The sequence below is a fragment of the Mustela lutreola genome, chromosome 11 (assembly GCF_030435805.1).
Source record: "Mustela lutreola isolate mMusLut2 chromosome 11, mMusLut2.pri, whole genome shotgun sequence".
In the NCBI taxonomy this organism is placed as follows: Eukaryota; Metazoa; Chordata; class Mammalia; order Carnivora; family Mustelidae; genus Mustela; species Mustela lutreola.
The window spans coordinates 55,879,152-55,906,592 of NC_081300.1; the positions used below are offsets into that span (position 1 = coordinate 55,879,152).

General features: G+C 38.6%; 1 protein-coding gene across 6 annotated transcripts in view; it reads left to right on the forward strand.

The window, feature by feature from the left end:
* The window catches only part of ARHGAP28 (Rho GTPase activating protein 28), a 239,700-nt gene that overhangs the window by 91,116 nt on the left and 121,143 nt on the right, over positions 1-27,441 (forward strand). For 2 of the 6 annotated variants that reach the window (XM_059138753.1, XM_059138752.1), the window contains exon 2: positions 19,281-19,375. The exons of 3 other annotated variants lie outside the window; for them this stretch is intronic. The gene's annotated coding sequence lies outside the window, so the exon portion shown is untranslated. Of the gene's footprint in view, positions 1-19,280; positions 19,376-21,141; positions 21,268-27,441 lie in introns of those variants that run through there. One more of the 6 variants, XM_059138756.1, reaches the window with a different exon arrangement.

The window sequence follows — 27,441 nt, forward strand, 5'->3', positions numbered from 1 at the left end:
AGCCAATATTAGACAAGCTCATTTGGAGCTTTTTCACGAAGTCTAATTTCCAAAGTCCCAGAAATGCCTGAGCTATCAAAACGTCTGCTGCTAGCAATCTTTAGATTTTGGTGATAATGATGAGTAGAACTACAGAATGGGTGCAGGCATTTGATGAATCATGTTTCCTTTATCATCACAAAAACTTCCTGCAGGAGTGGGTATCCACAGTTTACAGTTAAGGGGACTGAGGTACTGTGAGGCCAAGTGTCTTGCCCACATTTTATATAGCTGATGATTGTCAGGGCAAGAATGTGAACCAAAATTTGTTGGACTTTGAGGCCTGGGCATTTTCTCCCTCACAATGATGAGGGAATGACAAAATTTGTTATTTGTGTTTTCCCATTTAGAGGTAATAGGAAAACTGTTATTTTGGTGGAAGTTGCTGTAGGACTTTGAACAGTCAATGAAGGCTGTTTTCCCTATTAATAGGACCCCCATATTCTGTGTTCTCTGATTTCTAACTTCCTTTTTTGACCTATTGTCTTGAAGGAGAAGGTTATATCTGTTACTCTTCCACAGTAATATATAAAGCTTGGTGCGTGTGCGTGCGTGTGTGCTTGTGTGTGTGTGTGTGTGTGTGTGTGTGTATAGGGGATACGTTTGAGAGATAAGAAGGGAAAGGATCACATTACCCCCTATAAACTGCAATACAATGAGAAGGAATGTATTACAGAGAATTATTGTATGTTCTTAAGCCCTAAGTGGACTTAATGAGCATTTTCAGTAATCTGTTTACAATTCTATCTGTTTACTGAAGGTTTGGCTTTTTGGCAGTTACTTGACCACTTCAGATTGTAAACTGATTCATCTGTCAAAGTCCAGCTCAAATTCCAGCTTCAAACTCCTTCTCCCTTCTCCCCGTCTCACCGCTTCCTTCACACTGACATCTCCAAATTCCTGAAGCCTAAGTCTATACTTAGACTATGTATTTATATTCCTGAAGACTAGTATTTATATACTCCCATACTCAGCAAGGTGAATTTTCTTTTTAAAAGCATTATCTTGTCATTGGCTAGCTTGTGGGAGCCCACTACACACTGATTGCTTCCTTTAATTTGGTAACATCCCTCCTCCCGTGTAACTAATGGAGAGCTTGTCTTTAGTATTAGTTGATTCATTGGTTATATTATCCTCTTGTTGATTCTATTTTTGTATTGTGATTCTAAACAGATTGTTCTTCCCAAGACAGTTCTTGAAATGTTAGTAATCATGCTTCCTTGGAGCCTTCTAAATTTCTCCAGTGCTTTCAACATTTACACAAGTGGCGTAGCCTCTTGACTTTCTGTCTTCACCCATCCTGCTCTGAGATCAGTCCTGGCTGTCAGCATCCCCCCTTAGTGGTACCCAGAGCCGAATTCCAATTCTGCTGTGTTTAGGATAATCATCTCCTCTTTCTGTGTGATATACTTTTATGCTGCTTAATCTTCCACTTAGTTTTGCTGGCATCCGTGTCATGCTCTTAGCTTATACTGACCTTGAATTTGGCCAAAATCTCTTCATCTTTTTCATAGGAACTTTATTCTTGCCAGGGAGCAGTCATCCTAAACATGGGCAGCTGAAGTTCCTGAACTTTATCCCCATTTCTATTAAGCTTCATCCTGCTAGTTTCAGTCCCTTAGGCCTCCCAGTGGAGAATTTCTTGAGTTGGATTATTATCCAAAATAGTCTGTTAGACTAAGTAAGGAAAATGATCTTCTGAGAAAAAAGTTCCTAAGCTTTAAAAGAAAGAATCTAATCTTCCCAAAGAATATCTCAACTCATGTTACCTTGTCGAGAAAACTTTGTACAGCTTACTAGTTAAAGCCCCACAGTGTTCTCCTGTGGCATCTGAAGAGTTGTCACAACTATGCTTTCTATTGTAGCACTAGCCAAGCCAGACTCCTCATCCATCCCACTCCGTTCTCTGCACCTGCCTGGCTTGTGACTTTGTTCACCAGAGCCTAGAATGCACATCCTTCCTGTTCCATCTCTGCCAGTCAGAATCCTCCACATCCTTCTCCTTGAGGTCTTTCTTGAATCTTAATGGAGTATAATTTCTCCTTCTTTCTAGTTCCCAAAATATGTACTAAATTCTACTTTATGAGTGACATATGATATCGTGATTGGGAGGCGAGGCTCTGGGAATGGATACGCTATGTGCAAATCTGGACTGTACTCCTTAGTAAGGCAATAATCGTCAGCTAGTGAATTTTTCTCTTAAACCTCAGTTATTCCATCCGATTATGAGGCTCAGACTAGTACTTAGAATGGTACCTGGCATAGAGTAACTGCTAATTTTGCTGGTGAAGCTCAGAATAATTTATGGACATAATTTTTTGAATCCTCAAAACATGGCAATCAGAGGAAACATTTATAGATTTGTGGAGACAGAATATTAGAGAGGAGCATTTTCCTAAGGAGGCATTGTGAGATGGTCTCCAATCAGAGGTCAGACTCACAGCTATTTTCACTTAACAGTCAAATATTAGTCAACATTTTTATAAACACTGTGCATATTTACTTGTATCAAGTAGTGCAGATAACCTGGAGAAAGGTGGCCTTCGTGTTATGAACTGTGTTTATTAACATTGCAATTAAGATAATTTATTACTCAAACTTAATTTTAATTTGTGTGCCCATGGGTTCATGCTAATTTACATTTTGCTTTGTACAATGTGACAAAAGGAATTATAAAGCATTTTTTTTCCTTTTATAAAGTATAATCTTTATTCCTTGGGGGGGGGGAACCCATCGTGGTTGAGCAGCATCAGAAACTCATGCATTTAACTTTGGGCATTTATCATGAGGATTATCAATCTGTAGCCTGATAACTCACTCTGACCTCAGTATTTATTGAAGGTCTACCAAGAATCTCGTGTTGGGCTAGGTTATGTTGAGATGTTGAGATGTTAAGAAGTAGAAGATGAAGTTTCTGTCCTAAGGTATTATTTGGAGATAAAACACAGTAAAGAAAGTAATAATATGAGGCAAATTCTAGTTCTTGTACTCAGTGAACTACTAAGTTCGCAGTGTAGAAAACTGGGTAGTATAAGAGCCTCAACAGGATAGTTCTTAATTGCTACCAAACTATTTCCATCTTCTTTCCAAACTGTCCCTTCAAGAACCTCTAAAAACTAAATAATACAAACCTTGAGGACATCATTACTTAACTAACAATAATATATTTGTACAAAGTGTTTCTTCTTTGAAAATTTGCTCTAGATATACCTGATGAGGAGCTATTATTGTAATAGCTAACAGATTGCCTTAATTAGTTCTGACAATAAATTTATGTTATCCCATTTTTTTGAGACAAAGGGAAGTGAGGTCTCAGAGTGGACACATAAGTTACTACCTCCGTAAGAGGTAAATCTATGATTCAGTTCATATCAGCCAACTGAAAAGCCCTCTTTCTTAACCACTATACTCTCTTGTCCTCCTTGACTCCTATTCACCAGCCTACTTAAGGGACCCACGATTAAATTATGGATGAACTTCAGCAAATATAATTAGAGTGGGGGTTAGATGCATTAAAAAAGGTAAAAAAGGTTGTAAAGAAACATTTATACCAGCTAATGGATTTGTAACAGTCTACCAAATGGTTGGGTTAGCCTCATTCACTGATTGTTAACAAGAGAATGGCATTATATAATTTATATAATTTTTGTTTTAGTAACCTTTACAAGTGTATGTAAAGGGTATTAAAAAGTCAGGGAGCCAAATATTGAGAGAGAAGTTCGGTGTGCAGTAGCCTAGATATATCATAGATTTGTATACAAATGGACATACAGTTAAATAAAAAAAAGATGGATTTGAGGGATGTGTCTAAGGTAGATTTGGCCAGATTTGTGGGCCTGTCCAATATAATGTGTAAAAAGGGGGAGAAGTGAAAAACGGCAAGGTTGTAGTGATGCCGTTCCTGAGGCTGGGGAAAAGGCGTGATTACAGTTGGGAGGGGCTGAGTTTTGGACATGATGAGTCAAACATACAAAGATGATTTGATATCCTGAAGAGTGTGAGTTCAAGAGTGATCTGGTCAAAGATTAGAGAATCCTCAGCCAATAAGTGAAGCCACAGCAATGGATAAGTTCCTGGGGAGGAGCTCAGTGCCACAAGTAGACAGGACAAAACTCAGGATAGCCACCAATATTGAAGGTGTGACTCTCCTCAGTGGTGTTTTACTCTCATGGCTACCCTGTGGACTCTTTGGAGTAGGTATTTCCCAAGCCTCTGTCAACAGGACTCTAAGCTGTTCTTTATGCTGGCTTCCTTTGACAGGGGCTAAGCCATTAACAGTTGCTTGTTACCAGGATCACTCCCAGACTATTGATCAGCTTCAAACTTGGGAAATAATTTGCTTTTTGTAAATTGACTAAGGATTAGTATAGAGATAATGTATAACTCACTCATAAATCAATTGTTAGATGTCTCATCATTTCTTTAGGATCTTTTTTTGTTTGTTTTCATAAAATTTGCACATTACATTTCTAGTTTTTAAATAAATTAGTACAGTGATGGAATGCACATGAAATGACTGACAATATCTTAAATGGCTCCAGGTTTCTTGTGAAATGTCTTAAAAACTTGACTGGTGGTTTCCTAGGTACTAAAAATGTGTGAGTGCTTTGATTCTATTGTGGCATGCTCTTCTAGTAGTGAACAGGAACTTCTCTAAAAACTGTCCATATTGTCTATTCATAGACAGCTGTTTAGCAGTGAGCAGGTCATGAGAAGTAGCAACATTGGGGGTAGTCTGGGGGAAAACACCCAAGGTACAGGGCAAAGAGTTTTGAATCTTGAGGTCCTACTACCTACATTTGAATCCTACATCTTATATTACATACCCATTACAGCTATGGGTCCTCAGATGAGTGACTAACTCTCCTTAAGCCTATATATATATATATATATATATATATATATATATATATTTTATCTGTAAAAAGAAATTATAATAGCACTGATAATATTTTTCATAGAATTGTTGAGGATGTTCAACAGGTATTTTACCCAAAGTTGGGCACTAGGGAGTGCTTTGTATAATTACTGAGTATTAATGCACATTGACTAGGGTTATTTTCTCTCTTTTATTCTGTTTTAAATATCTTTGTAAGTGCTGCATTCTCTGGATATGTTTTTAATTGGACTTTTCTGAATGTAATACAATTCCTAGCTAGATGATACTATGAATAATAGATTCTCTGATATTAGGGGATATGGGACTATCACAACAGTTCATTCTTCTAATGCATTTAGAAAACTATGCTTTTTTTAGGGTTCCCTCCCTTTCTTTTACAGAATCACCACTTCACACCTGTCAGTAAAGCACTGACCTAACTCTCCAGCTTAAGCAGGAGTCAGAACATATGAATTCGTCTGCTGATATAGTATGTTCATTTCCTTTTCTCCAGCTCAGTTCTCAAGGAATATTTGCCTGAGTTTTACAGTAGAAGTTTTTTATTTAATGTTCCTGACATACAGTCATGCAGGCATAAGAGCCCAGGTCCCTTTGTAGGCCATTATCAAAATCAGACTTAGTTTGGGCCCAGGTATTATTGAAGGGTGGTATACTGCATAGTGCATGTAAAAATAACTCTACATCATGTTATCAGGGAAATTCCCCCAAATTGCATATTAAGATAGATATTGAAGCTCTGCAGTTAAGCAGAGGGTAGTATCTACCTGTTTGGGCTGCTGATCAGGGTTGTGGAACTTGTGTAATAGAAAATGAATACTAGGGGCACCTGGGTGGTTCAGTCAGTTAAGCATCTTGCTTTGGCTTAGGTCATGATCCCAGGGTCCTGGGATCGAGCCCTCATCAGGCTCCCTGCGCAGTGGGAAGTCTGCTTCTCCCTCTCCCTCTGCCCCTATCCCTCCACTCATGCTCTCTCTTGCTTTCTCTCTTCTCACATAAATAAATATAATCTTAAAAAAAAAAAAGAAAAAAAGAAAAGAAACTAAAAAAAGAAAATGAATCATAGTCCTGACAAGCTGGATGTTTTCAGGAGTTGCACATGTTTCACATGTTTCCTTGGCAAGAGGCTTTACCATTGCAACTACTTGCAATGGTAGTTTCACAAACTGTATGTATACAGTTTCAATATATACAGCTTCACAAACTGTATAGGAATTCGGTGTTTATTTTCTGGGCTCTCTATGTTGTTTTCATCAGAAATCTACAAAATTTTAGTTGTAACTCCCAGGGTACAGATGTACTGTGATCCCCTAAACAGCCATTTATGAACAGTATCTGCCCTGATTCTAAGACAAAGGTCACATTCAGTTGCTCACCAGTCCTTGTGGAAAGCAGAAATATTTGCCTCATCTTGTATAGCATTTTAAAGACCCTCATTATTGGGAAAATGGGTTAGATAATGGTGAAAATGCATTTGTCAAGAATTGGTACAGACCCTGACAATTCTTTATTGCTTCAAAATTACTCTGGCCAATGTGCATCTTTCTAACAAATTTCTGGCAGAAATTCAGTCATCTTGCTATGATAGTAAATCGAAGAGAACCCAAAATGTCACTGACAGGAACCCAGGAGTCCCTGGTTTATTTAAGAAATCCTTATGAACAGGAATTGTTTGGAAAACTAGAAGAAATAAGAGGCTGCAGCAAGATGTTGGCAAGGAGAGGCAAGCAGAAGGGGCAGGACCCTCCTGTGAGCAGTGGAGCTGTTGGCATATTCACACGTGTGAAAAGGGATTGACGTTGCCTTCCACCTCTCAGGCATGGGCCCAGGTGCTTCCAGGCAGGGCCCTGCTTTTTGAGTCTGGGTTGGACCTGGGAAGCTGTCCCCCCTGCAAATCAGAGCTCATATAATATCCCAGGTCAAGGCCAGATGACCAGCCAGGATCTGCTTCTCCAGTGTTTGCAGAAGTCGGACTATAGTGCTGCTGCTTCTGGATAGAATTTGACCTTAACTGAATATTCACATATAACATTTAAGCAATGGATGCTGAGGAAAATCCATCAGTCTTGTAATGCACATGAATTTCACAGTCACAGAACATGATTTTCTTCATTTCTGGCTACAAAATTTATATTCTAACTCTAATTCCCCATTTCTGGCAGATAGCAGAAAAAGTTAATCTAGTCACAGCCACAGCCAGTCTGTTCCATTCAATTTAGCGCTTTCTAAGTTGCTTCTGGTTAAGATTCCGGAATATTTAGGATCTTTCTCTCCACCCCTCTCCTCCCTCTCCTTATTGTATGTTGCTTTTAAGGAGTACTGCTCTAGAGGCAGTCAGGGGACCTTTATTCTGGATCAGCACCTTCTCCTTCCCCTGACTTCTCAGAGCTCCAAACTGATGCCCAGACCCTGATGGGATTGGCTGAGGAGCCTCTGGGATGCTTACGTGGTTCTGTGGATGTGGGTGTTTCTGTCTCCTGCCTGGCTCCCTGTCATCAGCTACTCACTTTGCAAGCCCCTGCTATCAGTACCTTTGTCTCCAGCCAGATGAGGCATCAATCAATCTCCTCTTACTGTCAGCTAAACTCAGCACCCCTAGGCAAGGCAGGCAACCCTGCCCTCTGCCTTAGCCCACCAAGCCATCCCTGCTCATTCTTCCTGCCCTTGTCACTTGGAATGTCTCTGCATCTATCTCCCTTAATAATGAAAGAAGGAAGGCAGGAAGCAAACAAGCTTCTTACCAGATCCTCCCAAACTTCTGGGGGAAATCTGTGATTATCCCAAATCCCACCCTAATAGATAGGGGCTTTGTTCTGGGGGTGGGACACAGAATGCATGTTCTCTAATTGCCTATAATGCTCTTTTTCCTCTCTGAATTTTTCCCTTCTTCCCAGGGTAGTAAACACTTGCGCGCGCACACACACACACACACACACACACACTCTCACAGGCACAAAAAACTTGTTCTGCCAGTTCATATCTCTTTTCAAAACAACTTTTGTCTTTCATTTGAACTAGAACCAAGAATTTGGAATCTTTGTTTGGCGCCCCCCCCCCCCCCATTTTTCCTGACAGTTCCCCCTCAGGCCAATGGTGAACTGACTGTATGGGCTTAGGGAAGGGGGTGGAAGTAGTGAAGGGGGCAGAACCAGTCATCATTCTATCACATCCTGGCAAAGGTCACTCTGATCTGACTCATCAGGCAGGGTCCACATTGTACTCTCACTTCCTTGCAATACCGGGCATTTTAGGCTGACCTCCACACCTGGAAATGACTGCTGTACAGTCCCTCCTGTTGCTAACGAGGAACAAGGCACATCCCTTGGGGTGGTGAGAAGGCACTGTTTTTTAGGGTAAAAGATAGGAGGTTTTAACATGTTGAAAATCTAAATATGGATGTTGCTTTTTCCATTTCTTAATGTTTTCCTAAGAGCCTTGATTGGAGCTCTAATGAGGAATCTAGTATGTGTAATGTGTATACATGTATATATTCTCTCTCTCTCTCTCTCTCTCTCACACACACACACACACACACACACACACACATACACACACACACAATTCTAATTGGAATTCTCTATGAGACCTCTGGTTGCGTTTTCTTAGGAACTGACTATCTAGTCTTCGTGCTTACTGTTTCTAGTTTTCCTTGGGTCTGCTTTCTTCCCCAAATCTTGGAAATCTACCAGTGGTACTGCGTCTAAATTCTAAAGCATTTCAGGCAGAGTGCTTTTGAAACCAGAGTGAAGGCTGGTCTTTCTGTTTGCCCCTGTCGCCAACCTGCCAGTCCTGTTTCTCCAGGCTCTGTAGGGGCCACTATATTCTTAACTTCCTCCTGAGCTGGTCTTTTAATGGTTTCCCAGCACTTCCTTTTTGCTTCTGCCTCAGGCATTTAGCTTGTTTTTCTTTTATCTTTAAAGCTGCCCCTACTTACCTAGCCCCTTGAGGCTCTTTTCTTTCCAAAGATTACCTACAGAATCAACATAGACTCTTTGCAGTTTTTTGCTCTGTAGCCCCCTCAGGGGAGGCCAGACTCAGTTTTAAGGATATTTACTTTTAACCATAGGAAATAGTGAATAGTTAAATTGGTCAAATATTCCTCTGTGGGAGAGCTCCCTGTGCCTTCCGGTATACTCTCCCTTCCTTCTTTGCTCTGGGGGGTCATTTAGAATATCCCCCCACCTCCACCTTGCCCTCTAGGTCCCAACTGGGTATGGCCAGTGGGAGGCACAGCAGGGTGTCAGAAGGCAGGACAGGAGTGAGTCTTCTCACTCCCTTGGGAAATTTGTGTGTCCTACCAAAGATACCCAAGAACACAGATCTTTATATGTCCAACTATTCCTGTTTCAGCTCTAAAGTTCTTTAGTTCTGGTAACTTCTCCCTCCTTTTCCCCCTTTTTTTCTGGGGCTGGTGATGGCTCCTCCTCCCAGTTGCTAGCCTTAGGGGCCTTAATTTTTTTGCTGCTAGCATCCCCTAATGTTGCTCACATCTTACCAAAATCTCAGTTACTCTGTTTGAATTTATTACTAACTTCCTCCCAGGACCTTGATCAAATCCATGCAGTTACTACAGATGTTAGAACACAGGTTCTGGGTGCCTTGCTACTTGAGGTATGTCTAAATTGTGAACCAGCTGTATTTGTAACCCCTGGGAACTTTGTTAGAAATGAAGACTCTTAGGTTCTGCCCCAGACTTCCAATGTCAGAAGCATTTTAACAAGATTCTCAGGTGATTTCTCTGCACCTTAAAGTTTGAGAAGCCCTGCTCTAGAGATAAGTTTCCTCCTAAGAGAGTAAGTGACCAGGAGCCCTGTTGAGTTTAAGCTTTCTACTTAAAATGTCATCTCTTTCCTTTCTTGCTTCTCTTGCCCTGCTTTCACCCTTCACTCTATCCTGCATCCCAGAGCAAAGCTCACATCCCTGTACCCCTCTTCTATTGTTCACCCGTTCTAAGCTCCAAGTGTGTACTGCCATAGGTATTAAGGATACAAATAAGGCAACACAGGCCTGCCCTCAACTGGATTATTAAAGGAATGAAGGCATCTTCATAGTCAGTGTCACGATAGCAGGAGGTACATGCTGTAGCAGAGATAGGAACAAAATGAGGTGGAAACAGAGGCCAAAGTTATCATAATTAAATATGAATATGCTTAGTGAATGTGAGAAAGTCCCTCTGTAAAATCCTGTGAAAGCACTGTGTTTCCTGATTCTAGTCACATTTGACGATCTTGAGTAAAGATACCTGATTGTAATCCCCTGTCCTCAAACTTCATCCTCGTGTCACATTTGACAAATAGCAGTGTCTCTCCCAGGAACAGCCAGTAATCTGTGCAGTCACAGCCGTTCGTGTTGAGGCAGCTGCAGAGCAGCAAATGCTTCTAGGCAGCCAGAGCCCTAAAGCCGTTAAGGAGCTGATTTTTTTCGGGAAGAAAATTCATGGAGGAAAAAAACCCAACTGATTACCTCATAAGCTGTCCTTGGAGTTAATTTCAGTGTTTGTTAAAGAATCTAAATCCCCGTTTCAAAAGGGTTCTCACAGGATTTGCTAATTAGGCCGGCATCTTTTGTCACCTGTAAGCTACACTCCCATTCAAGTCTCTGCATAATTCATGTAAATGAATTAACATACATTCCAAATTACCCAAGCAAAGGGGGGGGGCAATTTTTATACCATTATGTAATTTTTTAAAAATGAAATATTGGCTTAGGCCTGTGAATATTGACCTAACTATTCATTCATTCTTTCATTCATTCAAGAGGACAAAGCTGTTACTCAAATCATTCTCTTAGAGCCACAGTTTTGCCACCTGTTCCTGGCATTAGAACGGAGTGATAGAAAAAAGATGCCTTCATCATTCTGGATTCTTGAACTTCAACGCCCTCTTCTTTGGCCCAAATGATGCCTTAGGCTAGTACATGTTGCTCCCTGCTTCCTCTGCTGGTAAGCAGCTAACATTTGGGTTGACTTCTGTCACTACTTAAAATTGATTAGGACTCCTTATCATTTTTTTTTTAAAGATTTTATTTATTTATTTGACAGAGAGAAATTACAAGTACACTGAGAGGCAGGCAGAGAGAGAGAGAAGGAAGCAGGCTCCCTGCTGAGCAGAGAGCCCGATGCGGGACTCGATCCCAGGACCCTGAGATCATGACCTGAGCCGAAGGCAGCGGCTTAACCCACTGAGCCACCCAGGCGCCCCAGGTCTCCTTATCATTCTTATATCCCTGGCTTGTCATAGTCCTTTACCATATGGGAAATAACTGAACCAAACAGTACCTTCTGAGAATTCCAGAGAAATGGGCAGAGTTGAAAAACTAAGAAAGGGGCATTATCCTGCTCTTGGTCTATAAATGAACTTCCATGTTAATCTGAGCATTAGAGAAGATGGAAATCTTCAGGTTTTGCTTGGTTTTTCTATTGCTAGTACTCCCTTGTACTAGGTTATGGAATCAGTTTAGTACGCTGCTATCACCATTTGAAAAAATAGAATAGAAAAGGAAATATATCAGAATACATCACACATAATGAGACTTTACATCACACATAATGAGAAGTTTATGTTTGTGGCATATAAGATGTATGTGTGTGTTGGATAGACAGAGATGTACTTCTGATATGTGGTTAAAATTTTTTTGAAAAATACTCCCCTAGAAGATAACACAGTGTTTAAAATAAGAAGTCTTATTGGAGGTTGGTGGTGGGGAGAAATCAGGAGTAAGATGCTTGTCTTAAAATGGGGAGGAGAAAATCAGTTAAATAAAATAGCATTTTGAGGTCAAATGACCAGGATAATGACTTCTAGAGTGCTAATTTATACCAGCTTAACTGCACTGTTAGCCTCTATTGGTCACATACTTACATTATTATATGCCTATTACATATACATGTATGTATATATATTTTATTTATTTATTATAAATTTTATGGCTTTTTACCATTTCATTTTCTTTCCCCCACCTTTCTCTAGTTTTTAGTAAAGATTTTTTTCGAAAAACTATCCTGATCAGATACTCTTAAAGAAAAATTAAGAAAATTTCCTAACTATGCCAGCATCTGAAAGGGAGTAAGTGTGTACCTAAGTCAGGACTGTTGGCTACACTGAGGGTAAAATGTGAGAACTCAGAGGAAAGCAACCCTCAGACATAGAAAGTTGGAACTCAGTTTACCCCGACAGCCTCACTTCTCATCCCAGTGTCCCCACTATTGTCCCTCTTCTACCCTCCTATCACTTGCCTACCAGAATGCCTTCTTAGGATGACTGATCAGTGTTCTCTTAATTCTTCAAGAACATTTTTCCATTGTTCCTGCTATATATAGGTGAATCCCTGAAAATAATGTAAGATTGTACCATTTTAAGTAAGGTCTAAAGGATTAGAACACATTCTCCCCACAGCAAGAACTGCCACTGAAAACTATTAAAATTGAGCCAGTCATGGGGAAAAAAAAATCCTTTTAATAGCACATTTTCTTCTTAGAGCTCAGTTTGTTCTCATAAATTTTTTATTCTCCAAGTTTTTTCCTCTGGCCTTAAAATAGCAAAATATGATGTTGGAATATAGTATTCCACTATGATCATTTATTCAGGTTTGAATTTTATATTGAAAGTGCATTTTGAGAATACAGGGGAAAAATCAGCTAAAATAAAAATTAACTTGAGTGAAGAAGTTGTTTAAGTTATGTTGTTATTTACCTTTCTTTGATACTAAATGTATGTTATTGGCTCTCACTTTTCAGGAATGAGATTAACAATGACAGTAATCATGAAGTTACTGGTTTCCTTTTAGAGATGCAGCATACAGTTGGGAAAATTGTTTTCTAGTAGATTAGTGATTCCCAACAGTGGGGGTTTTTAAAAAACAGTGATATCTGGGCCCAAGTTGATCTGGAACATAGCCCAGCATTAAATTTAAAAAAAAAAGTTGTAATGTGCAGTCTGCACAAGTAATATTCAAGGTACCTTAAATAATACTCTGGTGTCTCAGCTTCCCATGGGTGTTCTGATGTTAGGTGTTTTGTTTTACTACTCAAAAACACAGTTACAGAGTTTTTGATTCTTTATGAAAGGTGTTAGGCATAGCTCTCAAAGACTTCTGTATTTCCAGTACAAAGGCACAAGAGGGTTTTTGTTTTTGTTTTTTGGGTTTTTTTTTTAAAGATTTTATTTATTTATGACAGAGAGATAGCAAAAGAGGGAACACAAGCATGGGAGAACTGGAGAGGGAGAAGTAGGCTCCCTGCTCGGGGCTCAATATCGGGGGATGCTGGGATATTGACCTGAGCCAAAGGCAGATGCTAAACGGCTGAGCTACTTAGACACCCCACAAGAGATTTTTTTTTTTTAAGATTTTATTTGTTTATTTGACAGAGAGAGACAGAGAGGTCACAAGTAGGCAGAGAGAGAGGGAGAAGCAGGCTCCCCGCCAAGGAGAGAGCCCGATGTGGGGCTCGATCCCAGGACCCTGGGATCATGACCTGGGCCGAAGGCAGAGGCTTAACCCACTGAGCCACCCAGGCCCCCCCCCCCCCCCCCCGCCCCAAGAGATTTTTTAAGGTAATAGTATAATCCTTCTTTTCTAACAATCTCCAGCAGTTATCAGTCACTGCATAACCCATCTGTCATTTCCTCTTCATAACTAACTTGAGTAGTTCTGCTACTTCCAACATTCTGGTTCCTTCTGCCTTTTGTCTAGTCAGGAACTGTAGCCCAGCTATCATTTCTCCAGGCCAGCTGCTGATCTGAGGTGCTTGCTGATTTTCTTCCTATAGCTTTTGACTTTGTTCATTAATTTGGTCATTCATCAAATACTTTCTGAGTGCCAGACTTTGTGTCAGGGCTTGGGATGCAATGAGGACGTAGACACTGTATTTTTCCACAAAGAGGAATTTCTTTTCTTTGGCCGTGTCTCTCTTATGCCAAGAGATAAGTGCTACAATAGAGTATCCACAACTGTATTTGGGAGGAGAGTGTAAATGGCTCCTAACTGTCAGCAAAAGCCTCATAGAGGTAATGGCATTTGAATTGAGTCTTAAAGGATAAATATGTTTCTTGACCTGGCAGCAAAGGGGAAAAAGGGACATTCCTGTCAAAGAAAACAGCCTTGCAAAAAATGCCACAGTCCATGGCTTGTTCAAGCAAAAGTGGGAAGGTCTGTGTTGGTGAGGAATTGCAGGGGATGAAGCTGAAAAAACAGACTTAGAGAGAGGCTGTCTGACCTTTTTATGACATGCTTACTCATTTGCTCCTGGACCTTTGTGCAGTAGGAATCCAGCAGAAAGGGAACTCCATGAACAAGTCCACACTTTGAAAAGGTTCATTTCATTAGTATCTTGGAGGATGGACTGAAGAGCAAGGAAACAAGAAGCAAGGAAAGTACATGGTACAGGGACTATGAGACTGAACTATGGTACAGGGACCATTGACAAGACTTGAAAAGGACTTAAAGTAATTATAGGGAAAGCATGAGCCTTGTGAAAAATCTGGAAGATCACAGAAAAATATTAAGAGAAAAATGCAGATAATCTATCATTCTTTCATGAGAGATAATTGCCATTAGTGATTTCTTCCACTTTTCCCTGCACATTTTATATGGTTAAGATAATTTTAGATTTTGATTTTTCATTTAACACTATGAAAAGCATTTCTTGTTATAATAAAGACATTCCATTAGCATAATTTCAATGGCTACAGAGTCACATTTGTAGGGATGAACAATAAAAAACCAAATCATTTCCTTTCAGTTGTTTCAAACTTTCATAAGTAATTTTATATTTAACATTTTTGTGCATTCAGTTGCTTAAAACTATTTATTTCCTTCTTTTATTTCTTTAAGATTAACTTATTTGAGAGAGAGAGAGACAGAGTGATTGTGGGGGAGGGGCACAAAGGAAGAGGGAGAGAGAAACTCAAGCTGACTCCACCCGAGCTGGGAGCCTTAAGTGGGTGGGGCTCAATCTCACCACACTGAGATCAGACCTGAGCTGAAACCAAGAGTTGGGTGCTTTAACCCACTGCACCACCCTAAAACTATTATTTTTTATAGGCTTATAACAAGTAGGATTTGATGTGTTAAATCACACTGATCATTAGGACTTTAATGCTGCTGTATTGAGTTTTAGAAAAAGTATAAAACATTGAGCTTTAGATTTTAGAAATATTCAAGATACAGGATAATTTAGTAGGCGTTGGTGAACAATTGCTTTGGGAGAGTAAAAAATGATGAACTGGCCTAAAATGATCCCAGTTTTCTAATTTGGCAGACTTGGTAAAGTATATCACCACCAGCCAAGAAAAACGAGATTTGCAGGGAAGATAATGAGCTCTCTTTGGAGCTAGTTGCATTTGAGGGACTGCACTGGTAGATAATCCAAGTAGTACACAGTGGGCAACTGAAAATGTGGTGTGAAATTCAGCAAAAGGGGTGGAAAACTTACATTCTCGATTTGTGAGAAGTTTGGCAAGTAAATGTTGGTCAAAGTCATAGAAGAGGAAGAGATAAATCAGTAAGAATAGAGGGGTGTAGAGGGGTGAAACTCAGGGGAACATTGCTGCATTGAAGAGCCAGACACAAGAAGAGCCAGGGAAATAGATGATTGTTCGAGGAAACAAGGAGTTAGCGTTGTTACAGAAGCCAAGAGTGAGAGATGTTCCAGAAAAGAAAAAATTGTCGATAGCCCTTGTTGTCAACTCTATCAGACACATTGTCCCTTGACCATCCCTAGGTGATATTTGTAGATAACATACCAAAGCATATAATTTAAAAATCAATATAATAGCCCAACTGTAATATAAAGAGAAAAATGGAACTGCATTTTATATAGTATTTTGATATATCAACATTGAGAAGCAACTAAAGGAGATGACACAAGGAAGGAGTCAAATGGTTACTCTGATACAAAGAAGTACTATGGATAGGGATACTGCATGTGGAGACCAGTCTACCTGAGCTGGATTGCTGCACACGACATGAATTTCTAGAATACTGAATATTCAAATAAAGTGCAGTTTTTCATCAACTGACACTATAATTGTGTTGCTGGAAAATTCAGTATATAAAAAAGACTTCCACTGAATCAGACTCTAGGTTTCAACAACTATAAACAGGTCTTTCAGCTGTGGTTAATATCCAGCAGGGTATTTGAAAGTCATGTGTGACACGGGACCATTCTTTCTTGGTATAGGACTATCTCCTTCATTGTAGGACTCCTAGCATTCTTGGCGCTGCTGATTAAATACCAGCAAGAGTCCCAGTCATTGCAGTTATCAAAAAGCTCTCCCACAGCATTCCAGAACACTCCCTATGGAGTGACACAGTTCAAGAGAGAAGCATAGGTTCACAGTGTCAGATTGCTCTCCTTCATCTTTAGTGTTCTTTAGTCTTTACAGTGCTGGCTAAACAAGAGGTGGAGGGGAAATAACCTAATGGTGTGGTAATCATGATCTCTGTAAAATTATGTGGTCCTCCTTCCTTAATCAAATCATAGACTTTTTCCACTGTTCGTACATAAATTGCTGCAATCCCTGCCTTCCTTTCTCAACTATAGGTTGTTAGGTTAATTCATTAGACACATAGTGTTGTAGTTCTCCTTAGAAATGGCTCTTACCTAGCCAGTTTCCATCTACTTATGCACAAAATCTGTTCCTTAAAAGCTGCTTCCAGGCTGATGCTTATAATTACCTGGTTCAAACTTGTATTTTAAGCATTAAGCAGAACATAATGAGGATCTTCAAAAGAATGCCTCAGTTGTTCTGGGTGATTTTTGTGTCATTAATATTGATCATTTTGGGTACAAAAGCTTTCTACATGTTTTCCAGAAAGACCATTCAATTTTAAGTCACCTTGGACAAGTCACTTAACATCTGGGGTTTCCCTTTTTTCATAGTTAAAATACTTATAAAAAGTGATAAATGTGAAACCCTAAAATACCATAAAGTACATGGTCCATACTTGTTATGGGACACAATTTTAATACAGAGAAGACCATGGCATGTGAGAGTAGGTGAGGTTTTTTAATGCTCAAAGCAATGATGAATAAGGGAAGTTGCTTCTTTAGTGGTTCTTTGAATTTCAAGTGTTCAGACCATGGGTGCTACTCATATATATACCTGTTTCATTTCATGCTTATTTTTCCTTCTTCTTTCTGTATTCCCATGCCCAAAGGAAATGAGCAAATTTGGAGGTAGAAACAATGTGGAAGAAAAGTGAAATGTAGGCTTTTGGAGATTATTTGCTGAGTGGAAGAGAATAAAGAATTGCAGTCAGTTTTCTGGAAACTGTTTAAATGACTTTCTCTACTCTCCTTCCTTCCCCCACTTCATTTCCAAGGGAAGCCATACTGTGAATTGTAAAACACAGCATGTGTTTCTTGGCAGTGACATTTAAAATGTGGTAGGTTATCCTCTGTTTGCTTTCCTCGGTAAAGGATGTATATTTCATTCTAATATGCTGAGGATTTGATCGAGACTCATCTAGATTCATGAAGGGTAAGGGTAATTAAGAAGGACATCAGAAAATATAATTCACAACATAAATGGAAAATTTTACACCCATTGTTCATTCATTGTTGTGAGAGTGTTCTGGATTACTTGCTAAAGCCTCTATGAGGTCATTCGTACAATGGTTATTAAGGGGAGAGAGAGGTTATATTTTGTGAATTCTACATAATCATGAAATTAGTTGTATTAATTCTTTATTCATTTTCAGTTAGGAAAGAAAAACAAAAATATTAGGTAACAAACACCGTTAAGCTATTTTTCCACTTAAAGTCAAACAATATTTCTCTTTAAGAGAACGTGTACAGTGTGCAATCCTAAACTTGAGATGTTACAAAATAGATATATGGAAAACTAATTGTTCTTAAAATAGTTGCCAAGTTTATTCTTGGTTTTCCCAGCCTATCTCACTTCACACAATGAGTATTCCTCTCCCAGCCCCTCTTCTTTTCCCCACAAACTCAGTTTCATAATAGAGTGGCAGGTTTTGTTCAAATCTATTTTTTTCCTTCATAATGTGGTAAGTAAATCCCAGTGGCTTTTGCTTAATGTTTTTGCCTGACTTCAGACACTTTAGAGAAATTGCCTTTTTTTTTTTTAAGATTTTATTTATTTATTTGACAGAGAGAAATCACAAGTAGATGGAGAGGCAGGCAGAGAGAGAGGGAAGCAGGCTCCCTGCTGAGCAGAGAGCCCGATGCGGGACTCGATCCCAGGACCCTGAGATCATGACTTGAGCCGAAGGCAGCGGCTTAACCCACTGTGCAACCCAGGCGCCCCGAGAAATTGTCATTTTTGAAAATGGGTTCATTGACCTTTGGCATGTAATAAGAACATGGGGGTAACAGTCCTGTGAACTGCAGAGGGGTCTTGGAATTAACCAGTCCTGCCAGGAGGAGCTTGACCCTCCATTGGCTGATGATATTGTGCTGCTATTGGGTCCCTTACAAGACATAGCTATACTTCAGTAATTTCATTGAGGAATACATTATTTTCCTTAAGTTGTGATATCAAAACTTCACTCTGGTTTTCAGTTTTTCTTATACATTCCTTAGATTTACTAATGGGTCTAATTTATTAGACCGTTATTTCAAATCTTGTTTTTTGTTCATTCAGTAGAATTTGAACCTCTCTCTATATGTAAAAAGACATTTAAAAATCACATGACCATTTTAACTTTTCAATTACACTTTTTCATAAATGCACAGAAGTGGGTCAAACAGTTTTTAAACAGGTCTTCTGAAGAAATCAACTGAAGCATTGAAATCTTATTTTCACAGACTGCCATTAGTATATTTTCCTGCATAGTTATTTTATTAAAGACTATCTGAATCAAAGAGTGGAGTTCAGAGCACTCTTCTCCCTAGATGAATGGACCTGAGTACAAGGATTCAGACTCAGAGTATGAAAAAAAAAAAAAAAACCAGCAGGAAATTTAACTGAGCTTCCCATTCTTCCCAAGGTCCAGCAAGGAGAGTCAGGTCTTAGAGTTTCTCAGAGCTCCAGGAGGACACAGCCTGTGCTTCCAGTGGGAAAATGTGGAGTGTGTTATTCTAACAGCCCCGGCTCCTTAGGAAATGGTCTGGTCTCTTGATCTGGGGAAGACAGAGGATTTTTTCTTACCATGTCGTAGGCGGCCAACACGTGCCCCGAACACATTCATTTGTTCTGGCTCAGGAATCAGCAGATTTTCTTTAAAAGGCCAGATGTAAATGTTCTCAGCTTTGTGATCCCTGAGATCTCTTTAGTAAATATTCAGCTCTGCCACTGAAGCTACAAGTGACCATAGATTATAGTCAAGCAAGTGGGAGTGGCTATATGTCAGTAAAGCTGGTTTTTTTTTTTTTTTAAAGGCAGCTGGAGACTGGATTGTTGCATGTAGTTCACTGACCCTGTTCTTGGTCACGTCCCACCTTCTTGGGATAGCTGCTGTAGCCCAACCCTCAAGGTGAGAGGAGATATTTGGGGTGACCAGATATTTATCGGTTGGGGCTCCCTAAGCACTTTTGGGATCCAGACCACCACCTGGGACACCCTAAGGAAAGTCTTAAAACATATAGCCGTTGTTTGCATGTGATTATCTCCACAGAAGACCTACAAATGGCTAACAGACACATGAAAAAATGTTCATCATCACTAGCCATCGGGGAGATTCAAATCAAAACCACACTGAGATACCACCTTATACCAGTTAGAATGGCCAAAATTAACAAAACAGGAAACAACAAGTGTTGGAGAGGATGTGCAGAAAGGGGAACCCTCTTATACTGTTGGTGGGAAGGCAAGTTGGTGCAGCCACTTTGGAAAACAGTGTGGAGATTCCTTAATTAAAAATAGAGCTACCTTATGACCCTGCGATTGCACTATTGGTATTTACCCCAAAGATACAGATGTAGTGAAAAGAAGGGCCATCTGTACCCCAGTGTTTATAGCAGCAATAGCCAAAGTCACCAAACTGTGGAAAGAACAAAGATGCCCTTCAACAGATGAATGGATAAAGAAGATATAGTCCCTATATACAATGGAGTAGTAGTATGCCTCCATCAGAAAGGAAGAATAACCAACTTTTGCATCAGAATGAACGGAACTGAAAGACATTATGCTGAGTAAAATAAGTCGAGCAGAGAGAATCAATTATCATATGGTTTCACTCTTATGGAGCATAAGGAATAACATGGAGGACATTGAGAGACGGAGAAGGGAAGTGAGTTGGGGGAAATTAGAGGGGGGGACAAACCGTGAGAGACTGTGCACTCTGAGAAACAAACTGAGGGTTTTGGAGGGTGGTGTGGGGTTGGATGAGCTTGGTGGTGGGTATTATGGAGGGCATGTATCACATGGAGTACTGGGTATGGTGCATAAACAATGAATTTTGGAACACTGAAAAATAATAAAATTAAATTAATTTTTAAAAAAACCAACACATAGCCAAGAGACAGTTATACCCTTATATTTCACTTGTAACCTAAGAGTCTAAATTCAAATTATAGCAGGTGGCAAAGCCAGGCTATCATACCTAAGGCCTATAGGCATTTTCTGTGTTTGGAGACAGCCTGGTAAATGGATGGATAGAAGTGCTTAACAAAATGTATAGCAGCATGCAAGGGCAGTATCCCATTTATTTAATAACTCTTAGAACGGTCCAGGTACAAGAGTAACAGACCCTAGGAATACATAGCCAGCAAGTTCTGCTGGCATGCACTCCCCAAAAAGAAGTGCTTGATAAATGGTAGCACAGTACACACATGTGCACACCCAGATAGCTCTGTATAGGTAAAAATACCCACATATGTATATTCATTTTTTCAGAGAATACAGAGACCACATGGGCTTACCTTTCTCCATTAAAAATCTTCCTCCCTCTCTGAATTCCTGACTGAGAAAAACAGGATTTCTGCTATGCTTGAACCTGTGCCTTCCTGCCCCTTAGCTGCCTTGCTCAGTCCCCACTGGCCCCTTCCTTATAGATCAATCTTTTTTCTCCTAAAAGCTTCTTGCCCTGCTGCCTTCAAAGATGTTTCTCCTCTAAGTCAATAACTGCTCATTTGAAAACAACTTTTTTTTTTACATGTTAATCATTTTCTTCAGAAAAGATAAGGAGTCATGCTGGCTAAGAAATTCAGTGGTAACCATTTCCCTACACTTTTCTTTTTTTTTTTTTTTAAGATTTTGTTTATTTATTTGAGAGTGAGTGTGTGTGAGAGAGAAAGACTGCGTGAGCAGGGAGAGAGGGAGAAACAGACTCCCCGCTGAGCCAGGAGCCCCATGTGGGCTCCATCCCAGGACCCTGAGATCACGACCTGAGCTGAAGGCAGAGGCTTAACCTACTGAGCCACCCAGGTGCTCCTTCACTACATTTTCTTTTTAAAGTTAATCTGTTTTTCTCTCTTTTTTTCTTTCTAAATTCTGTTAAGTTCAGCTTTATTGTTGCTTTTCAAAAATATCTAATTGTAATATCCTATTGGTCTTATAAAGAATGAGATTGGCAGGTTAACCTGTCTAATATAGTCCCATCAGACCTTTGGTGAATGAAAGGAGGAAAGTCCCATGTCATTCTGAATCTTCCTATTTGTATTTCTTTTTCCTTTTCGCCACACATGAAATCTGTGATTTTACTTTTCATTCGAATTTAATGTAAAAGTTTAAATTTAACAAATAGCAAATGGGAAATAAGAAACAGACATTAGTCAGGGTGGCTGCTGGCAGAGAGCTCTGGAAACTGATAATGGCAATAAAATAAGGTTTATCCAGGCAGCCTTCAGAGCTCAGCAGAGGGGCCAAATTTATATGCCTATGTCCAGTAAATATTTATTGAAAGTAAATAGATTTTCGGGGCTTAATGGGTCTCTGCCTGTTTGTCTGTTAGGGTTCAGGTGTTATACAAGGTTAAGTTTCTGTGTAAGATATATCCACTTCAGAATCTGTCCTGTTTTGGGAGGACAGCTCCTCCCCCTCCCCTTTTGGCATTGCTATGCCCCACCTGAAGCAAGACTTTAGAAATGGAAAAAACCTTGATCACTCTGATGCTTCTTGGCATTTGTTCTCTGTCACTTTGAGATTGGAAAAGAAAAGATGGCTGTCAAGTCCTAGATCTCTGTCCTCCGGATGCTCTCAGAGCCAAGGCTTCAGAGTGTTGTCTGAGGCCAGAATCATCCTGGCAGTTGTCTCTGGAACAATACATACAGCTTAAGAACTCTGGGTTTCCATGAAATTTTACATGATATTTCTCCCCCTCTCCCTTTCCCCAGTCTTCTGTTTCCTTTTCTCTTCCATAATAGCATAGCTCTGTTATCTTTTGAGAGCTGGCACTGCCTGGAACTGATTTCTACAATTTGGAGGTCTGTGAGAGAGAGGAAATTAGAGAACAGTGATTAACTTCAGATAATGGTTTATAAAAACAAGTTTTTTGTTTTTTTTTTAAATGAAACCTGAAGTTAAAGGAAAAGCATTAAACTTGGAAGGAAGAAGAATTATTTATTTTGTTTAATAAAATTCAGAATTTTCTAGAGCACATAAAAGAAATTATAAAATGATTACACCTATAAAATAATTTTCTTTCTTTTTTTTTTTTTTAAGATTTTATTTATTTACTTGACAGAGAGAGTTCACAAGTAGGCAGAGAGGCAGGCAGAGAGGGGGGGAAGCAGGCTCCCTCCCAAACAAAGATCCCAATGCGGGGGCTCTATCCCAGGACCCTGAGATCATGACCTGAGCCGAAGGCAGTGGCTTAACCCTCTGAGCCACCCAGGCACCCCTAAAATAATTTTCTGAAGCATGTTTCTTTAATACAACTTTCAATTAAAAAGGAATTTCCCTATATACCTACTATTCATCCATCTTTATATATTTAATATGTACTTGGGTAAAGCAGACATCATGTGAGGACCTATGCTGGAGGATGTCACAATAAATCTAACATAATTTCTAATTTCATTTTAGAAACTAGGTGAGTCATAGCTTCAAGTCAATGCAGTATATACGTTGGTAGAGAATTTTCATCTTATAAGATCAGGGATGGTATCTTAGAGAAAGTATTACTTCTTGGTTTATACAACATCTCATTTTTCTCTCAACAATGTGTACAGTTTTCTTTGGCAAAATGTTCAAATCATTAGCTCATTGTAAAAATTCAGTTGTTTTATTATTACTAAATTTGGAAAATTCTTGAATATGCTGGGTACAAGTATCTAATCAGGTCTGTGATTTGCAAATATTTTCTTATAAAATATAGCTTATCTTTTCATCCTTTTACCGGTGCCTTTGAAGAGCAGATTTTAAGTCCGGGTTATATAGGTTTTATTTTACAGACCATGTTGTTTGTGTCTTGCTTTTGAAATTATTACATAAACTCAAGGTCACAAAAGTTTTCCCATATTTTTAAATTTTTTTTAAAAAATATTTTGTTTTTCTGACAGAGAGAGAGAGAGAGAGAACACAAGCAGGGGAAGAGGCAGAGAGGGAGAAGCAGACTCCCCACTGAGCAGGGAGCCCAATTCAGGACTCCTCCCAGAACCCTCGGATCCTGACCTGAGCCAAAGGCAGACACTTAATGGGCTGAGCCACCCAGGCACCCTTTATATGTTTTCTTTAAGAAGTTTGGAAAGGTTTTGGGTTTGACATTTAGGTGTATGACCCATTTTGAATTATTTTTTTTATTAAGATTTTATTTATTTATTTGAAAGAGATAGAAAGCACAAGTAGGCAGAGCAGCCTACAGAGGGAGAGGGACAACCAGGCTCTCAACTGAGCAGGGAGCCCGGCGCAGGACTCAATCTCGAGCCGAAGGCAGATGCCCAACTGACTGAGCCACCCAGGTGCGCTATACGACCCATTTTGATTTGATTTTTATATATAGTCTGAGATAATGGATGGAAATTCTTTTTATTCCTTCTTTTTAAAAATGGGTCTTCATTTGTTTCAGCACTGCTTATTAAAAAGATTCTTCTTTCCTTCACTGAAGTGCCTTTGCACCTTTGCTGAAAACCTGTTGGCAATATTTGTGTGAATAGTTTGGGGCTCTCTTCTCTTCCTTTGGATCTTAGTGTGTTTGATCATAATATTATATGGCTTTCTCTTGTAGCTTTATATAAGTCTTGAATTTAGGTAATATATGTGTTTTGATTTTCGTTTTTTTTTTCCATAGTCGTTTGGTTAGTCTGTGTTTTTTGTATTTTCATATCAACTGTAGAAATCATGCCAGTTTCTACAAAAAAAAGCCTGTTTGGACTTTGGGATTGTATTGAATCAATAGATCAATTTGGGGAGAATAAATATCTTAAAGTACTGAATCTTCCAATCCATGTACAGCTTACATTTCTCCATTTATTTAAGTCTTCTTTAATCTCTCTCAGCTCAGTGTATAGATCTTTCCCATCTTTTGGTCAGATTTATCATCCTAAGTAGTTTACATTTTTAATGCTTTGGAAATGATATTGTTTTTAAATGTTGATTCTAATTACTCGTTGTTAGTATGTGGAAATGCAGGGTTTTTTTTTTATATTATATGTTATATATTGTATAAAATACTATATATTGATCTTTATCTTGTTACTTTGCTGAACTAATCTATTAATTTTAGGACCTTTTTTCTATATTCTGAAGGATTTCCTACCTAGACTATCATGATATCTGCATTACAAATACTTTTAGTTTTTTCCTTCGAATCTGGATATCTTTTCTCTTTTTTTCTTGTTTGATTGTGCTGGTTAGAATCTCCAGCACAATCTTGATTAAAAGTGGTGAGAGCAGTCGTCCAGCTTTGTTCTTGATCTTAGGCGGGAAACATTTCGTCTTTTACCATTAAATATGGTATATTAGTTTTTCCTAGATACCCTTTACAAGCTGAGGTAATTCTATTCCTAATTTGCAAAGTTTTTGTTTGTTGTTTGTTTTTTCTTTCTTTCTTTTTTCTTTATAGGAATGGGTACTGGATTTTGTCAAATGGTTTTCCCGTATCTCTTTCTATAATCGTGGTTTCAATGTTTACTCTGTTAATAATTAAAAGATAATTAAGTTTGATGAATTAAACGAACTAACCATTTTCAAATGTTAAATCATCCTTGCTCTCCCAGGATGAATCCCAATTGGTCATGATGTATTATCCTTTTTATATATTCTTGGATTTGACATGGTAAATTTTGTAAGAATATTTACATTTATGCACATGGAGGGCTTTGGTTTGTGGTTTTCATTTCTTGTAGTATTTGTCTTGTTTTGGTATTTGGGTAATGCTGGTCTTATGGAATGAGTTTGTAAATGTTTCCTCCTATTTAATTTTCTGAAAGAATTTGTGTAGAGTTGGTAATTACTTCTTTCAGAGTTTGGTGGAATTCTGTGGTAAAGCCATCTAAACCTGGAGTTGTCCTTGTGGGAAGATGTTTTACTACAAGTTCAATTTGCTTAACACATATAGGACTATTCAGATTGTCTGTGTCTTTTTGAGTGAGCTTTGGCAGTTTGTGTCTTATAAGAAATCTTTTTTTTTTTTTTTAATAACTGAGTTGTTGAACTTACTGGCCTAAAGTTGTTTATAATATTTCCATATTCTTTTAATATCTGTAAAGTTTGTAATGATGTCACCTTTTTCATCTTGTATGTGTTGCTAGTTTGTGTCTTCTTCCCTTTTCCCCTATTATATCTGGATGGAGGTCTGTTAATTTTATTGATCTTTAATACAACAAGCATTTGGTTTCATTGATTTATACTATTATTTTTCTTTTTTTTTCTTTTTTTTTTTTTTAAAGATTTATTTATTTATTTGACAGAGAGAGATTACAAGTAGGCAGAGAGGCAGGCAGAGAGAGAGAGGAGGAAGCAGGCTCCCTGCTGAGCAGAGAGCCCGATGCGGGACTCGATCCCAGGATCCTGAGATCATGACCTGAGCCGAAGGCAGCGGCTTAACCCACTGAGCCACCCAGGCGCCCTATACTATTATTTTTCATATTTTGTTATTTCCTGTTTTCTGCTTACTTTTTTTTTTTTTAAGATTTTATTTATTTATTTGACAGAGAGAGATACAGCAAGAGTGGGAACACAAGTAGGAGGAGTGGGAGAAGGAAAAGCAGGCTTCCTGCTGTGGGGGCAGCCAGATGCTGGGCTGGATCCCAGGACCACTGGATCATGACCTGAGCCAAAGACAGACACTTAAGCCTAAGCCACCCAGGCACTCCTGACTTTGGGTTTAATTTATTCTTTTTCTGATTTTCTTAAAATGAAAACTGAAGTCATTGGTTGGATAGCTTTCTTCTTTTCTAATATGACTGTTTCATGCTATAAATTTTCCTCCTTATAAATAACTTATAAATAACTTTAGCTGTATCCCACAACTTTTGTCCTAACGTTGTATTTTTACTACTCTCATAGTTTATAATTTCATCTTGTTTTCTTTTTTGACCCATTGGTTATTTAGAAATGTGTTCTTTAGTTTTGTGAGGATTTTCTACATGTATTCTTGCTATAGATTTCTAATTTAATTCATTTGTAGTCAAAGAATATGTTTCTATGACTTGAATTATTTTTGATTTATTGATACTGGTTATATGGACCAAATATAATCTATATGGGTAAATGTACTCTTGAAAAGAATATGTATTCTGCTATTGGTGATAGAGTGTTCTGTAATTTTCAGTTAAGTAAGTTGTGTTTTATATACTTACTGATTTACTCTGTACTTGTTCTACACATTGTTGAAAGAGGGTTTTTGAAATCTCTTACTGTAATTGTAATTTTTGTCTATCTCTCTGCTGGCCATCAGTTTTTGCTTTATATGTTTTGATGCTCTGTTATTTGGTATGTAAAAGTTTAAGCTTGTTATTTCTTCTTGATTGACCTTTTTGCTATTATAAAATGATTTTTATTAATCTCTAGTAATATTTTTTGCTCTGTAATCAACTTTCTCTGTTACTAATACAGCCATCTAGTTTTCATTTTATTTTTTTAGCATGACATTTTTAAAATCCTTTTACTTTTAAACTGTGTCTTTATATTTGAGGTGTGTTTCTTGTCAACAGTGCTTTTAAATGTCTTGATTTTAACCAAATCTGACAATCTTTGTCTTTTAATTGGAAGTTTGAACTATGTTCACTTTAATGTAATATGGTTGGGTGTAAATTTACTATTTTTATATTATGTATAATTGTCTTTCTTATCCTTTTTTCTTCATTTTGGGGGCTGCTTTTGGATATATTGGGTATTTTTTATTTAATAGATCTTTTGTGTTGTTTTAGTGTTTGCTTTAAGCTACATATTTTTTTTTTAAGATTTTATTTATTTATTTGTCAGAGAGAGAGGGAGAGAGAGCGAGCACAGGCGGACAGAATGGCAGGCAGAGGCAGAGGGAGAAGCAGGCTCCCCGCGAAGCAAGGAGCCCGATGTGGGACTCGATCCCAGGATGCTGGGATCATGACCTGAGCTGAAGGCAGCTGCCCAACCAACTGAGCCACCCAGGCGTCCCTAAGCTACATATTTTAATCTTTGTTTCTTATGTCTACCTTCAATTAAGTATTACTTGATAAC